This window comes from Trachemys scripta, chromosome 6 (genome assembly GCF_013100865.1).
Source record: "Trachemys scripta elegans isolate TJP31775 chromosome 6, CAS_Tse_1.0, whole genome shotgun sequence".
Classification (NCBI taxonomy): Eukaryota; Metazoa; Chordata; order Testudines; family Emydidae; genus Trachemys; species Trachemys scripta.
The window spans coordinates 58904045-58918333 of NC_048303.1; positions in this window are offsets into that span (position 1 = coordinate 58904045).

Consider the following 14289-nt stretch of genomic DNA (forward strand, 5'->3'; position numbering starts at 1 on the left):
GAGCAATTATAGCTTTTCGCTACAAAGTATCTATGCTGACTTTTTCTTGCCTGACAGCAGGTAAGTAGGAAGTAACATTAAATATTAACATATTACATTATACATAAACCTGTTCCTGAATAAGTAATAGTCAAAGAACCTGGCTAAAGATTCTGGCTTGCTTGCTGGCTGGGGACCCCTCCTTATTTTTTAAAATGTGTCCCAGTTATGCCTACGTGCCTGAACAGAAAAATTTGGACTAGAACATCTGTGAACTTTAAGGAAGTTTGAATATGGATTTGTACTTAGCAGCTGAACCTTCTTTCCATGATGGGCCAAACCAATCCCCTCATTCTGAACAAACCCAACTTTGCAGAAGTTCCATTCTGGATCCAGACTTTGCTATCAGACTTGTTATTAATTATAGTAATTTAACAATTGCATATAGCACCAAAACACGTTTTGTTGGTGCAAATTCTAACACTTGCTTGTGTGTAGGTGTTAAACTATCAGAAGCAACATATGCAAAGGTTAAAATTCTTAAAGTATGTGGGTACATGTGTATGTCTATGTAATTTTGTACATTTATAAGTGGCCTAAGGGTGCCCTTTCAAAAATGTACCTCTTAATATATAATGAGAGTTTGGGCCTAATACAAAACATTTTGAAGTTACAATTTTTTGAAGTTAACATTTTTAATGAAAATGGTTTTTTAAACAAAACGCTTTCATGAAAAGATCTGTTTTTATAAAAAGAAAATGTGGGGTTTTGTCATCGCCAACAATGAACAAAAAATAATTTGGTTTTAAATTGAACATGTTCAGTTTTCTGCTACGGAAAACCAAAAGAAGTTCCGTGGTTTCATTTTATTTGTTATTGTTGTATAAAAATAGAAAACAAAAAAAAAATCACAGCAAAAAAAGAAAAACATCTTTCTTAACCAGCTCTACCCTAACGTCTCAAATTTATCAGAACTGCTGCCACCTGAACTTCATATTGTCTGGTTAACAGAAATCACCTCCTGGGCTGCTGAACTAGCAAGGAAACATGTATCTTAACATTCCATATGTTTTAATGGGGAACATTCGTGGAATAGGACTGTGTGGCTGGTAGAGTGGGAGCTAAAAGCAAAGTGAAATGGTGTTAATTAAAAAAAAGACACCTGCTAGGTCTTGGACAGATTAGAATGCTCTGGTTGGTTCTAGTGTCATAGTTAACTGAAAAGGTTTTCAGAATTTCTCAGTCAGCATGAACTTGCTGACAACTATGTGTGTATCCACTGTCCACCAACTTCAGAGAAACTATACAGTAGTTCTTTCTGTTGCTTGAACAGCAGAAGGTGCTTCAATGGTTTAATGTATGGATGTCTGTGATCTTAAAATCAGCGGTCAGCATGAGTTCTGTTTTTAAGCCCATGTATACTTTCCATCAGTAACATATATGTATGTAATACATAACACAAGAATTACGGGTCACCAAATGAAATTAATAGGCAGCAGGGACGGCTCTAGGCAGCAGCTTAACAAGCAGGTGCTTAGGCCAACGGAGAGGGGCGGCACCTGCGGCAATTTGGGGGCGGCACCTGCAGCAATTCGGGGGCGGCAGGTCCCTCACTCCCTCTAGGAGCGAAGGACCTGCTGCTGAACTGCTGCCGCTGATCGCGGCTTTTTTTTTTTTTTTTTTTTTTGCTTGGGGTGGCAGAAATGCTGGAGCCAGCCCTGATAGGCAGCAGGTTTAAAACAAACAAAAGGAAGTATTTCTTTACACAACACAGTCAACCTGTGGAACTCTTTGCCAGAGGATGTTGTAAATGCCAAGACTATAACAGGGTTCAAAAAAGAACTAGATAAGCTCATGGAGGATAGGTCCATTAATGGCTATTAGCCAGCCTGGGCAGGGATGGGGTCCCTAGCCTCTGTTTGCCAGAAGCTGGGACTGGGCAACAGAAAATGGATCACTTGATGATTACCTGTTCTGTTCATTCCCTCTGTGGCACCTAGCATTGGTCACTGTCGGAAGACAGGATACTGGGATAGATGGACCTTTGGTCTGACCCAGTATGGCCGTTCTTATGTAGCCATGGATCATTACCGGTTTTCATTTCAGGACCTAATCAAAGACTCCAGAAAACCCAAGACAGATCCTCTTCCATCATCACTGAAAGGATGGACAAATACAAAGAAATTACCTCAGGATGTTTTCTAAAGCAAGTACATTATATTTTTATATCATATAAATGCTACAACAGCTGTTTAACGAAGTAGATATCACTGCTTAAGGCTACAACTTTCATGATTACTTTTTAAAGTGATGAGCAGTAGTTTAGAATGTGCAATATTCTATTTCACTTATCTTCACTAACATTGCACATGAAAAATGTGACAGTGCCACTGCAAAACTACTTAGCAAAAAATGTTCTGAGATCACTATTCCTGCTATCATACAAATGCATGAGTTACCCATTCATTACAAAGACTTGGTCCTTAAACAGCTGATTTGGCATCTTCTGTCCATGCAGCAGCTATGGGAGCCTTGATGCCTTTCCTAATGGCTCTGACTGTATCTAGGGAGAAAAAAGACAGTTAACATGCTTTAAAAAGGAAGTTTCAGAATGAATAACTGCTGTAGGATGTAGTCCCATGCACAACTCTTTCTGAGCAGACCAGGAGCTGGAAAGATTTCACAGGACATCCTCTAGCCCACCAGGGAGTTAGGATCCTACAAAACAGGCATGGTTATACCTCAGGAGTGACAGGAAAATTTCCAGAGAAGAATTTTTAAATTTTCTTCAGGCTCATCGGCCCTGGCTGTGTGACAACTCCCAGACACATAGTTTGTCTGCCTTCCCAGAAAAGTCCTCAGGGCTCTCCCATCCTAAACTTTGCCTTGCTGGTAACAAGCCTCCAGCCCCTGAGTTCCTCAGAGATGTCTCTGCAATACACAGCTCCTATCACCCTACATTCACAGAAACTATTATGTTCACCATTCCTTAAAGAAACAGCAGCTTGTTATCTTGACTGGAGTTAACAATCACTTCAGTTCAATCACAATGCTGGGTTGGTTTAGATAAAAAGCAAAACACGTTTATTTAATCAAAAAGGGGGGTTTTTATGTGAGTTCAAGTATTAGGGGTAAAGATAGAAAGTTTCAGCAGGTTTGAGCAGATGTGGAGGAGTTATGGGGGGCTAGCCAAGGGAACTGTCATGCACAGTGAGTGTGTTGTTGAGGGAGGTGCCTGACAGGGATCAATAAGGAGATAAACTTTGAAAAGATTCTGTTTGTATAAGTGGGGGATGTTTATCTGAACCCAACTTCTGAATGTTTTAAGGTTCACTCCATCACCTTTTGGTGTTTGTGGAGCCATAACTTTCTGCCATCTATACAGAGTCTAATTTCCAGGCTTGCACCTGTCACTGCTGCTACTCAGTACAATTTGCAATATACATAAAACTGAGATCAGAAATCTAAAATTAGATGTTAGTGTTTTTAAAAAGATTGCTTTTTATTAACTTGTTTCGAGAGAGGAGTGGATTCATTCCTCTGCCATTTCACCTGTATGTCACCTGTATGCTTTTTTTTAAATGCAGTCATCTTTAAACTTCACTAAAGTGTAGACTGGCCCTTTAAGAGGGAACCGGGTCCAGTGCACCTGCACGTATTACCTGCTGCCCAATTGGGCTTAAGAAAAGGCACCTGGCCCTTATAAAGGGGATGGGGGACAAGGCAGCTGCAGATAGATGTTGGAAGATATCTGCAGAAGTGGTGAGGAGTGGCTAGTAAGGCCATGAATAAGTAGGGGAAGACATTACTGGTGAAGGCCAAAACTCCAGGTAAGAAGTGTTGGGAGGAAGGGCTATGCCCAGCTTGGAAGGGAATGAAGAGTTTGTAAATCTGAGTTCTAGTCTGAAAGACTTTGGGCAAGACTTAATCAACTGCACCCTGGAAGTGGGTCTGTTTTCAATATGTGGCCTATGTGGGCTTTTCAAGAGAGCCTTAGTAAGAGGAACTGAAGCAGGTCTCAGCAGAGCCACACTTTCCCCAAAGGGTCTCTACCTGGCATGTACACCCTTTAACATGCTTTATTAAAAGAAGCAGGTAAGCTGTGCACCTACCCTTCCTACTTTAAACTCGTGACTAACAGCACTTCTATCCTCCATGCAGAGGGTGATGTTCACATACTGTTAGTGGGTTTTTAAAGTAGATCTGTGTTCCTCTTTGTACGGGAGAGAAAATAATAGTACTAAAAAATATTCTATATTTTTAATTGTAGCTGTTTCTCATATTTTTGAGAAAATGAAATATCAAAATATGTTGTTTCATCAATACCATACTGGTTTTGATGAAGTCTTAACTGGGAAGGAATTTTTAATCAAAGGTTCTCTGGTTACATCAGTCCAGGAAGAAAGAAACCTGAGTCTATGTAAAGCTCAGCTTTTCAGTGCAAAAATGGATGTTTTTGATACCATTCTGTTTTGTGAAAACATTCAAAAGGTTTTGTTTCTGTTCCAGTCTGGGATAAAAACAAATTCTGAAACCTCAAGTTGCAGGGAAGTTGAAATCATTTTCCTCTAGACAGCTCTAATTTTAATTTTAATTAAAGTATATGTAGGACCTCACTAACTCGCCCCAATGACTGGGGGAGTACTTGTGAATTACTGAATTTTGCAAGTTAGCAAGTATACAACTATAATCAATAAAAAAGCAAGGATCATGCACCACAAAATGCACTTCGTTCATTTATTCAGCAAGTGTATTTTAGTTTTAACTAGGCTATGTCTGATAGTACTCTTATAAGACAGGACACTTATCTATTATAAAGTAATAACCTAAGTAATCTGAAACCTTCAATCTTTGCTGAGAATTGGATTTGTGTGTACATTACAGGGTGTGCAGGCTAGCAAATTACAAATTAGTGAGATTCCTCTATAAATTAATTGCCAATTTCAGGAGCTCTTAACTAAATTTCAGGTAACATTTCCATTGAAGTGAATTGAATGATGGGCATTCTTGCCAGCAATTTCAGGAGTTGGCCAATGGTGTATAGGTGGGGCATATTTTATTTCAAGAACAAGCTTACCTTCACTTATTTTTCTCTGCATGAAGTTCAAAGAGAGTACAGTGTGTAATGCCCCTAACTTAGCTGTCTGTCTGCCTACAAGGGAACCAGCAGATCTAAAATCCGATATGGTAATGTTCCAATATAAAGGCTCTTTGCCATGAGAAAAGTGAAATTCCAACTCTACTTCCGTTCTGCTTGTGACAGACAATACTGGATCCATGGGTAAGTCCTGAGAAAACCCTGAAAAACAGTATTACTTCATAGAATACCTGTAGCTTGTGCAGCACACATGTTAAACTGGGGGGATGACATTTTTGTGATGAATTGTAGCAGTGTAAATGTATTTAAAGTGCACTACTGCAAGGGAAGACAGCTATAAGCAGTTCTTGATTCAGGGCAAATCCTCAGAATTACCTCCCTTGTCAGTAACTCTAAAGTGGTTTCTTGCTCTTCTCTACCATACAGAACTTTTGGATAACTAAATTTTATTCTTTAAAAAAGAGAATGCTACATGTGATATTGGTATAACCTTGTCACAAAACAAATGTAGTGTTTAGGGGGGGAAACCTACTATACATGTGTATTAGTCCAAATGCTTAAGAAGTGTGGTGCAGATCAAGTGAATGTTCACCTACCCTGGAAGTCACAGGGAAAGCGTCTTCTAAGCCCAAAGCTACAAATACACCAGCTCCTCAAATATATTGAGTTCCTTCAATGGGAATTCATGGTACTGATTCACCTTACAAGAGACAATTGGCAGCTTATGTGATCTGGACCTTAGTAACTGGGTCTACTTAAGGGGCAGTCAAAAAGGAATGTGTGTTAGTAAGTAGCATTCCCACCCTGCACCAAAAAAAGGAAAAATGCCCTGCCTTCTTGGAATAAGGCTTGGTTAACAAATTAACCCAAAATAAACAGGCTCAGCTAGTCCTTAAATTATTCCATCACACAAACCCTCGATTCTTCTGACCTACAGGCTACTTTCACATCTCTTAACTGACAAATTCAGGAGCTCTTAATTAAATTTATATCCAAAGTAGAGTAAACAAGCCACAACTGCTACAGTGCTAGTAGAGTTGTCCTTCAAGAGAACTTCGCAAATCTGAGTGCTTTAGGTTTCAGAGTAGCAGCCGTGTTAGTCTGTATCCGCAAAAAGAACAGGAGTACTTGTGGCACCTTAGAGACTAACAACTTTATTTGAGCATAAGCTTTCGTGGGCTTCACTGAAGTGTAGACGACTGTCATAGGTGACTGGCCCTTATAATTTTACTTTGTGTAATGGTCCATCCACTACCAGTCTTTTTTTCAAGCCTAATTTAATGGTGTCCAATTTGCAAATTAATTCCAATTCAGCAGTCTCTCGTTGGAGTCTGTTTTTGAAGTTTTTTTGTTGTAATATTGCAACTTTTAGGTCTGTAATCGAGTGGCCAGGGAGATTGAAGTAAAACTATTTCCCCATGCTTATTCCCCTGCAGCCCCCCCCCCCCCCCGCCCCCAGTTCCTCATATCTCCTTGTCAATTGCTGGAAATGGGCCATTTTCATTACCACTACAAACAGTTTTTTTTTCTCTCCTGCTGATAAAAGCTCACCTTAACTGATCACTCTCCTTATAGTGTGTATAGTAACACCCATTGTTTCATGTTCTCTGTGTGTATTTTCCACTACATGCATCCAATGAAGTAGGCTGTAGCCCACGGAAGCTTATGCTCAAATAAAATTGTTAGTCTCTAAGGTGCCACAAGTACTCCTGTTCTTTTTTCAGAGTGCTTTAGGTATTTGCTTGTTGGCAACTGGCACCCTGGGCCCTGCCATATTGTTGAAAGGAAGACGTGGTAATGATAAACACCAAAAGATTAGGAAAATGGAGCACCAAGAAGGAACAAATTCTTAACTCAACTATGACTTTCTTTCTGCTCTGAATTCTTGTCCTGCCCACTTCCTTGCCCCCAATCTCACCCTAAAATATACAAGTGGTGTGTGGCACTTGCTAAAGATAGATCCACCTATATAGTGGTCTGTCACACAGGTGTTTCAATTTGTATTTGATAGCCAACCGCATGAACAAAACTTTGAGATCACCTACAAATATTTAAGAAAAACTGAAGTTAGAGTATCACTAATAACAAATGTTACCATCTTCACTGTTTTTTTGATTAGCCATATCATTTAAGGTGTGAATTAGAGGAATAGATGTAGAACCTTGAAAGTGCTAGAAGCATCTTTCAAAGACATAAGTCAGTGGTGCTTAGCAAGATTCTCTTTAAGCAAGAATGCTTCTCACAACAATGAAAAAGTGCTCATGTCTACACAGCAAAGAAAAACTCGTGGCTGGCCTGTGCCAGCCAATTCAGGCTATGGGGCTGCTTTATTGCTGTGTAGACTTCTAGGCTTTGGCCTCCTTGGAAGGATCTTAGAGCTGAGGCTCCTGCCCGAGCACTGAAGTTTACACAGCAATGAAACAGCCCCACATCCTGAGCCCCATGAGCCTGAGTTGACTGGCAAAGGCCAACCATGGGTTTTTCTTTGCTGTGTAGACATACCCTCAGTTTACATGGTTGAGTGCATCTGATGAATACTTTTGCCTTTGCTGAATACAAGTGACTTCTCTCTTCCCAAAATGTTATAAAAATGTCCCTAGATGCTTAAACATCTGTCATTTATGAAGGTGTGCTGTCCCTTTAGTAGAAAGTCCAACTCATCCTTGTTCTAAATTCTAGAGTGGCAACGCCTTTGAGGAGTTGTAGTTCCCAGGGATATCTGGAAATTGCAGGTTGGCAACAAAGAATTCTGGAAAGGGGATATAAAAAGATGAGTCCTATGCCTCAGTGTAGGGAGTACACAAGAGACTTTCTAGCATTTGTGCAAGACTGGTAGTGTTCCTGTTTTTAGCTTAGAGGGGCAGTGGCAAGAAATAGTGATGTAGTCAGAAAACTAAGGAACTTTGGATTAGTGCATTGTTTTACAAACGAATGTGAGCTCTGGACTTGGGGCTGAGGGTTTGGAACTCACAGTAAAAGCAGGTGAAGGAACTAGCCTGGTTTTTAGGTTTGAGTCCTGATGTTGTTTCCTTCTTAACATTTGTGTTTCCAGAAGGGTGGGAGGAAGCCCACTCCCTTTCTTCAAGAGGAGAAGGCGGCCACATGAATAGAAAGAGGGACCCGGCCTGGGAAGGGCAAAGGGCTCTGTGAAACCCATGAACCAAGGAGGAAATGTTTGACCTTCTCCCCTGCCAGGCAGAAGAATTCTTAGTTTGGCTGGAGTGCAAGACTACCCAATGAGTAATAGGAAATAGGCACAAAACAGCCAAACAGCAAGAGGCCGATCACCTATAATCTGAGGCTTCAGTCACGCCGATGCTAAATGTTAGCTACTCTTACAGGGCTCTAGTCATGTTCAGGGGGAGGGATAGCTCAGTGGTTTGAGCATTGGCCTGCTAAACCCAGGGTTGTGAGTTCAATCCTTGAGGGGGCCACTTGGGGATCTGGGGCAAAATCAGTACTTGGTCCTGCTAGTGAAGGCAGGGGGCTGGACTTGATGACCTTTCAAGGTCCCTTCCAGTTCTAGGAGATGGGATATCTCCATTAATTTATTTTTTATTGTATTTATTTATTTTATTTATTTATTTTTTATTTTATGTTTAGTGGCTCATGGACCATATTCCTGGATGTCATTCCCCAACAGTATGCAGCTATATATTTAGATGTTTTCAGTCCAGATCCTGTGGACACCACACATAAGTCCATATCCACGGAGGTATTTAGACTTCTAATAGACACTAAAATCAATGGAAGTTAAGAGTCTAAATATTTTTGTGGCTCTGGACCAAAGTGAATTCAGCTGCAGTTACTGAGGGAGGCTGAACTGAAGACAACCTTAAACACAGGATGAATATTGGGGGAAATTAATATTTGTGTGTGTGTGGGGGGGGGGGGGAGAATGGCTGAATGAAGCCCTCACAGAGCCATGTCCCCAAACTGAGAAACAGAGCTGGGCTTTCTTTGGAAAGGACTGGTGATTCATGCCATTTTGGCTACTTTCACAGACTTTACCAGGTACTGGCCATAAAAGAACTCCACCGGACCCCACCATATTTATTTAGAGTTAAAATAAAGACTCCTAAGTCAAGGGTCTAAATTCTCTAAAACGTCATACAATAAATTAAATCTCAAGCGACTCTTCAATCTGTTCCACAGGCCCCCAGCCAGCCATATACCCCACTTAATTTAGGAAGCACCTCTTCAGCCTTTTCCAAAAACCCTCTGAGACAGATGCATTTTGCAGCATGCTTAGAAAGTCATTAAATTTAGGCTATTTTGGATTAGGGGGTGGGGGGGATAAGTCAGTCTTGGAGCTCTCTCCGAGGCTCCACTGCCAGCTGATCCCTCTCTCTCATATTGCAGGTGATCTAGTTCCAGTGCCTCTGCTGTAATGTCATAGGAGAGAAGGAATGAGATATTAAGAATTAATCATAACACAGACAACGTGATGGAATACATGCATTGCAGCCACATGCTCTGAGGGCAATGCTGCCCAGGGAAGCAACAGCTGAATGCAGCCTTCTTCTCCTAAAATGGAGCTATCCTAAGTTGGAGTGGGGAGGTGTATGCCTATGCTTATAGTCTTCTGGTGCCTACACAATCCCACCAAGCCAACCAATGGCCTGGAGATGCAGGGGTTAACTTTCTGCAAGGGTTGAGGCAGCTCAGGGAGGCATTACCATTTGGGAGTTAATTAATTGCAGCTGATGCTATGTAGGCACAATACTTTAAAAGAAGGGTAATTTGCACAAAAGAAAGAGATAAAGGAGTTATGCTGCCCAGAAGCCAAGTCATGGGTCTCTAGGGAAAATATAGACCTGATCCTGTGTGTGTGGCTATAATTCTTGTCTTATGCTTGAATGCCATGCTTATAAATCTGTATGGAAAGAATGCAGCTAGTGATTGTTTTCCAAATTGCAACCTAGAATCCCTGTAATAAAACTCAATCCAAAGAGGGCTATTCTGTGCGCAATGTGAGCCTTAACTCCCTTATTCCACCTCTGGACTTTTGCCAGCTTCCCTGTCTACAAAGGTGCTAATTCTCCTTGTTTTGTGGTATGTTTTTAGATACATATTGGTTTTTTGGCAGAAAGCTTAGTTTGTTCTTTTCCCAATATCTCTGTACAACTCTTGAAACATCCAAAGAAGCCTTTTCTTAAATGAGCTATGGGCCTTGTAAGTCTCCTGAAAATTTTAGCTGGCAAAAATGTAAAACTCAAATACGCTGAAGTCTCAGAGAAAGAGAGAGATCTGTGGGGTCTCATTTAACACTTTTGTATACAGTGTTTTTTGTTGCTGCTTGTAAAATACTTAACTCTGGTGTAAATTATATGTGAAGAGGATTAAACCCCTTTCCTCTGCAAATGCAAATAGAACAGAGTTCTGAACCAGTATGCAGAAAATGAATGAAGGTTTAATTCTTAGTGTACTGCAGCAGTAACATTAATGCAGTAGCATGTTTATTGGCAATTGTTATGTTTCTTCTAAGTTGCTATGAGGAGAGTTAAATGTTCATTGCAAGTTACAATGATTCTCACATGAGTTAGCTTTCAAGATTTTTAGAATTAATTGAGGGTAGAGACAAACAGCATCTGTTAACCCATCTACCTGCATCTATTAACCAACCTACCTCTGCACTGTCTGCTTGCTCATTTGTATATCCAAAAGGAAAGTACAGGGCTTTTGGAAACTCAACCAGCAAGCCCCAGGCTATTTCACTTGTGAATTCATCAGTCAGTATTTTCTTGGAAATGCTGCCGCAGGTGTGAATTTCCAGTTAATGAGTTAAGTTTAGTGCTGGAGTATAGTATACTGCAGCTGGGATAGTATAGTAGCGTCTAACACTATATGGCCAGCAATTTGCAAGCTAGATGTATATTAATCCCATAGTTTAATAAGACAGTTCTGGGAAATAGATTGCCTCTTCAAAAAAAAGTGTTTGTCGCAGCTGCAGTCTGTTTTTCAAAAGATTTTAGAATTGCAAAATGTTGAATGAAGTTTAATCTTTGAATTTTCCCAGTACTTTCTACTTTTGTTCTGATTAGCAGTTATCTAAATCCATCAAATTCTTTTCAATACTAGATATGAGTTGTATTCTCAGCACTCTCATCTGTAGATGCTCAGGAATAAAATATTTCATCAAATACTCTTCCATTCCTGAGTGCAAAAGCATCTCTTCTGAAGTCAACGTAAACCATACATCAAAACTCTACAGTGGCAGGCTCCACCAGCAGCAGGACACGGTTAACTGAGTTCAGAAACTATACCAAGGACAGCATTTCCTCAGGAGCTGAAAGAAATAGCTCTGCTTTTAAATAAATAAATATCTTAGACGCAGAACCAATTTATTTACAAAGATCACTGCTTTCCAGGCATCTACAAAGGGCAGTTCCATTTTCTTTATTTTTCCTTTAACTACAAAGATGAACTAAGCAGAATTTAGATTTAAGAAGTCAGATGAAAACCAAATTATAGATGGCTGAACTACATTTAACAAGCAATTAGATAAATGATCTGATGACTAGTAATGGAACTGTAGAGTATCTTAGCTTTTTGCCAATTACAAGACCAAACTTGCACAAATTCAAAGACTTAATTGTGCCAATGTCATTCCAGAGTGACTATAGCATAGGCAAAACAAAATTAATTGAAACTATCACTTTTTCTTTAACTCTGAAATACTGTCAGTTCAATACTTTGAAATTAAAACAAATTGACCAGTTTTAGCCACTGGCTAGAGGACACGAATGGTCAGCTATCTTATTGGCCATGATGACTAAATTGGAATCACTATTCAATGCAAGAATGAATATCTCAAAAGACAACCTGGCCATATAGGCAGAAGTGTGTAACATTCATTTAAGAAAACTACTGGAACTGGCATCATGCTTTCCGGATACAACTGTCCAATGAGGTTCTGATGTGATGCTTGTTTCATTTGGCTTTAGATACACTGGAGAGTTTTCAGCATGTAGTTTCATAGGATTGGAGGGAATGTTGTTTCTAGCCTGAGAAATTTACTTAAGCTGTTAAACTTGGTCTTTCTATCTTGCCTCTGGCCTGAACTACACTTTTGCACTACATCTATTAACAAGATTTTTCTCTGCATCTCTCACAGATGTGGCTATAAATACTGAGAAGAGGAAAGGGGTTATTTGCAGGAGGGGAGGGGAAGGGTGACTTTCTGAGATTCTACTTAAAAGCTGCTGTATCTGTTTCCTCAGACTTTTACATAACACTTATCAATGGAACATCTTTGCATAACTTTAATTAAGGGAAGGAGTGTGCTTAGGCTGAGGCTGTTCTCAGTTCCTGACATTTGGGTTCTGGGAAGCCATTTTGTATGTTGGACATTCTAATGGATTTCTCTAGTATTATTACTGAGGACCTTGACTGAGGCCTGTGAGACATTCTGGCTTGCTGATCAGTTGCCATCTCTGTCAACGCAATAGTCGTTGCCATGTCATTTGATATGCTGGCGTTGGAAAACAGTGTGCATGTTGGCTAGTGACAATCTGGACTCAAATCTTTAAAAAGCTCCAAATTTGCTACCTGTCCTATTGAAATAGCTGTATCACTTTAGAGATAAGCTATAAAAGGAGCCAACAAAAAACAGTGAAGTGGATGCACCAGTGATGCTAGAATGGTGGCCCATTGATTTTATATGGAAGGCCTGTTTTATTTGTTCACTCAGACAGAAAGACCACAGCACTGTTTTCCCCTATTAGACACGTAAGTCATTCCTCATGGATTTGTTGTCCTCATTCATTTATGAATCAGTAATAGCACTAACTACTGAGCACTAATGGACAACAGACATCCTTTTACATAGGAAAAGAGGGGGGAGGGGAACACCAACATCAACACTAGGCTCTACCAAGATATTAGTTTAGCTAATTGAACGATTGTCTATCATTATTTATAGTTACAGTAGTGCCTGTGTGCCCCAACTGAAATCTGAATCCTGTTGATTTTGTTACTGTACAAACGCACTGGAATTAGAGCTGGTCAGAAAAATTCCTCTGAATTAGGTTTTTGTTGGAATTTGCTGATTCATTAAAATATGGCACAGAGATGGGTCGATTTTTGACAAAGTTCCTCAGGAAATCAGTCAGTCAGGGTTCTGATGGAAACCTTCTGGGTTTTCTGCCAGCATGCCCACCCATCTCCTTGAGAGCCCGGGCTTCCAGGATCTGCAGCTCCAGGACAGCTGGATAAGCTCTCCCTGAGTCAAGGACCCCAGGGTATCCATGGCCTGAGGTAGCCCACCAGGCAGACTACCTCAGTGCCAGATCTACATCCCTTTTCATAAGGAACTTGAAAATCTTTGGTTTTCGCTCTGAAGTAGAACGAAACCAAATTTCAAAACCGCAAAATCCTCCTTGCAACAGTGGCTTTTTCTGTCCCACTCTAATACAAACTAAATAGACAATACAGACAAATGGTGGTAGGCAAAACAAATGAAATCACTTGTCCAAGGTCAGGACTCAGATTGGGCAAGCACACAGTGGTGCAGCACATGGACATGTCTTTTATGTTGATGTCTAGGTCTCCTAAATATCAGCCTTTTTAAAGAAAATTTCTAACTGTTAGTTGCTGAAAGAGCCTCAGATATACTCTCCAGGTGAAACTGATGGAGTGATGGCTGCCTGCACTTCCAGAATCTGAATAGCTCTGATAGGTTTGACCAGCCCCATTCACCTCGGTCAGTGCTAATTCCTATCCCAAATGCTAAAATTAACTGTTTCATCTCTCTGCACAATCAACAGCTTGTCTTGGCACCAGGAGTGGCTTGGGATAATATTGATCCTTTCCACCATCAAAGGAACCAAGTTCAAAGTGCCTAGTTGGGCATCTGAGCTGCCTCAACAAGGGAGAGTCAAGCTCAAGAAGTCCTGGGAGACATGCATGTCTTACAGGAGAAACCAAGCCTGGAGCTGTCCTGCAGAACCCATGAATGTCTTCAGATCCCATTGTGGGGTACCTAAGCCAAGAAGCCCAGCGCTCATAAGTCATTATATTTGTGAGGGTGACTAACTATAGAATGGAAGACTGTATCCTTAATCGGAAAGGGATTTAGGGGTCATAATGGACAAGCAACTGAACATAAGCAGTGCTGTGGCAAAGGGGACTAATTCAATCCTTGGATGTGTAAAAAGAGTAGAAGTAGGGAGGTGACTTATTTCTGTACTTGGCATTAGAGAGACCAATAC